This window comes from Bos mutus, chromosome 9 (assembly GCF_027580195.1).
Source record: "Bos mutus isolate GX-2022 chromosome 9, NWIPB_WYAK_1.1, whole genome shotgun sequence".
Taxonomy (NCBI): domain Eukaryota; kingdom Metazoa; phylum Chordata; class Mammalia; order Artiodactyla; family Bovidae; genus Bos; species Bos mutus.
In genome coordinates, this window is record NC_091625.1 from 31,648,890 (window position 1) to 31,652,324 (window position 3,435).

Consider the following 3,435-nt stretch of genomic DNA (forward strand, 5'->3'; position numbering starts at 1 on the left):
TCAATGGACATGAGTTTGAGTAAACTCCGGGAGTTGGTGATGGACAGGGAGGCCTGGCGTGCTGTGGCTCATGGGGTCACAAAGGGTCGGACACGACTGAGTGACTGAACTGAACTGAACGTGGCCAACACCTCATGTTGAAATGATAATATTTTGGATATACTGAGTCATATAAAATATATTATTAAAATGGATTTTCCGTCTCTAATTTTCATTTGCCTATTAGAAATTTTCTTGTTTTTACCATGCTTCACAGCTTACGAGATCTTAGTTCCCCAACCAGGGATCGAACCTAGGACTTCGGCAGTGAAAAGCGCCAAGTCCTAACCACTGGACTATCAGGGAATTCCCTAAGCATTTTTTAAATGTGCTAAGTGTTGTTTCTCTTGGGTTGGGGTCCATGGGTCACCAGAATCTGAAAGCTATGTTCCCTCTCCACACCTTTGCGCCCAGAGCTCTTTGCTACTGCAGCAGCATTCTCCGTGATATAAGGAGACGGAACTTTCTCAGGATGGGTAATCAATACAGCGCCTTCGTAAGAAGCAACGGCCGGGACTTCCTTGGTGGTCCAGTGGCTAAGACTCCAAGCTCCCAGTGCAGGGAGCCTGGCTTCGACCGCTGGTTGGGAAACTTACATCCTTCCATGCTGCAACTAAGAATTCACATGCTGAAACTAAAGTTCCTGCCTGCCACATGTAAGACCCAATGCAGCCAAATAAATAAAAACCTTTTTTAAAAAAAGAGAAGCCATTGTCTCTGTCCATATACCACTTCAATAAAGCAGGTTGGTACCTACTACAGCTTGGTGGTTATTCTAGGGAGTAGCATTTGCTCAGTATGTGAAAGACCAGAGAAAGTCTGCTGCTAAAATAATTTCTTGCCAGTTAACGCAAGCAATATAAGAAGAGGAATGTTAATTTTTTTTTCAAACTATCATCATGAAGGAAAGTACCTGAAAAAATTGAGTATTTTACAGAAAGGTCAAGGACTGTTAAAATTAATTGTACTTGATAGCTGCATGTCAGAGTCTTCTTTCTGACTCAAGAAGAACCTATTGCTAGGAGCCCTTTGAAGTTCTGTGGGTAGATATAATAGAAATGGATTGTGACATTCCTACCTACTAATTTAGCAGTGAAATGTTCACAATGTCAAATGTGAAATTAATAATTACACTACTTTTCACCATTGATTGTCTGTCAAAGAGAACAAAACCATGTCAAGCAGAAGCAAAGTTCAAAGATGGAAGCATCTGTGACACCAGCTCTCATCCCTGTATGGAACAGCAAATCAAAGGCAAGATCAGTACGTTTCCCCAAAAGTTAATAGATAAATACGTGCATGCTCAGTCTCATCAGACTCTGTGACCTCATGGGTTGTAGCCTGCCAGACTCCTCTGTCCATGGAATTTTCTAGGAAAGAATACTAGAATGGGCTGCCATTTCCTACTCCAGGAATCTTCTCGACCCAGGGATCAAACCCACAACTCCTGTGTTTCTTGCTCTGGCAGGCAGATTTTTTACTACTGCACCAACCGGGAAGTCACGTAGTCCTAGGGTAATAAGACATTTAAATTAACTTAGTATGCAGACTGCCTTTAGCTATATATTTAGAAATTAATTCTGTCATATTAAAATATAGAGAGATCTAAGTTAAAAAATCTCGGGTCAGAAAACAAACTTCTGTAACATAGATTCATCCTTACCTGTATAATATCCAGCTGACGCTAATAAAGAGTCAAGTCAAATTTCCTACTAGCTACACTAATGCTGCTGCTGTAAACCTCGGTGGCTCAGAGGTTAAAGCGTCTGCCCACAATGTGGGAGACTGGGGTTCGATCCCTGGGTCGGGAAGCTCTCCTGGCGAAGGAAATGGCAACCCACTCCAGTCTTCTTGCCTGGAGAATCCCATGGACGGAGAAGCCTGGTGGGCTACAGTCCACGGGGTCGCACAGAGTCGGACACGACTGAGAGATTTAACTTTCACTTTCTTTCACACTAATGCTAAGTCGCTTCAGTCGTGTCCGACTCCGTGCGACCCCATAGACGGCAGCCCACGAGGCTCCCCTGTCCCTGGGATTCTCCAGGCAAGAACACTGGAGTGGGTTGCCATTTCCTTCTCCAATGCATGGAAGTGAAAAGTGAAAGTGAAGTCGCTCAGTCGTGTCTGACCTTTAGCAACCCCATGGATTGCTGCCCACCAGGCTCCTCCGTCCATGGGATTTTCCAGGCAAGAGTACTGGAGTGGGGTGCTATTGCCTTCTCCGAGCTACACTGATAAAGGAACTCAAAACATTGATTGCTTCAGATTATCACACTTCAGTCTTGCGGCCACCTGTGGGTTGCCTAAAAGGTAAATTAAGCCAGTTACCAACTTAGTGTTTAACTGTAAAAAATTATATCCTTCAGGGTTTTGTGAAAATACAAGCCACTTTATTAATAAAGTAAGTGTCCCCTATGTAATTTGATTTGTGATCTGCCAGAAAGGTCCCTTCCATGAAAAATATTTTACCAATGGATTATGAAATTTCTTCTTTAACAAAAGTCATCCATATAATCCTTATCCCTATTAGCAGTATTTGGGGCATCAAAATACTTTATCAGAGTGGGTTTATCAGGCAGCCTCTTTCCCAGTCTGAAGTAAAGAAGTGAGACACTACTGCTGCTGCTAAGCTGCTTCAGTCGTGTCCGACTCTGCGCGACCCCATAGACGGCAGCCCACCAGGCTCCCCGGTCCCTGGGATTCTCCAGGCAAGAACACTGGAGTGGGTTGCCATTTCCTTCTCCAGTGCATGAAAGTGAAAAGTGAAAGTGAAGTCGCTCAGTTGTGTCCGACTCTTGAGACCCCATGGACTGCAGCCCACCAGGCTCCTCCATCCATGGGATTTTCCAGGCAAGAGTACTGGAGTGGGGTGCCATTGCCTTCTCCGAAAGAAGGGAGAGAGGTAGAGGTTAAAATCTAAAGAGAGTAGGGTATCATTTCAGAGGGATTAGAAACAGGAGGCAGGGAATGCTAAAAACAACAGCATTCTTCAATATTTTCCCCAGAAAACGGAGTAATCGTCTTGAAAAGATGGCTAGGGTCTCAGGCTCACCTTGCATGAATCACATTAAAGACAAATGTGTACTTTACATTCATCATGGACTTAAACTCCAATAGATCATCTTCTTAAGTCTCTGATGCTAAATCATTTTTTAAAGAATACTAAAGAGCTTTGTGTTGAAAAGGAAATCACCTGGGTAACAATTTCAAGATGCCAAGAGTCTCAAAACCCTGCTTTTATCACCAGCTGAAAAGCCAATAAGTCTTAATTGTCTCTAAACAATCTCCAGCTGTGTAACCTTCTTTCCATGCAGGATCCTTATAAAAGAGAGGCCTATAAAATAGTTTTCTAAGTGCTGTATTTATGCTGGGATTTAAATTTCAATTACAGAGAGA

At 43.2% G+C, this 3,435-nt stretch overlaps 1 non-coding gene across 1 annotated transcript; it reads right to left on the minus strand.

Annotated features, from left to right (window-relative positions):
• Window positions 1-271: 271 nt before the first annotated feature.
• On the minus strand, window positions 272-345 carry TRNAK-UUU (transfer RNA lysine (anticodon UUU)). Its single transcript has one exon. It is a non-coding gene; the product is annotated as a tRNA-Lys (tRNA).
• Between the last annotated feature and the right edge of the window lie 3,090 nt (window positions 346-3,435).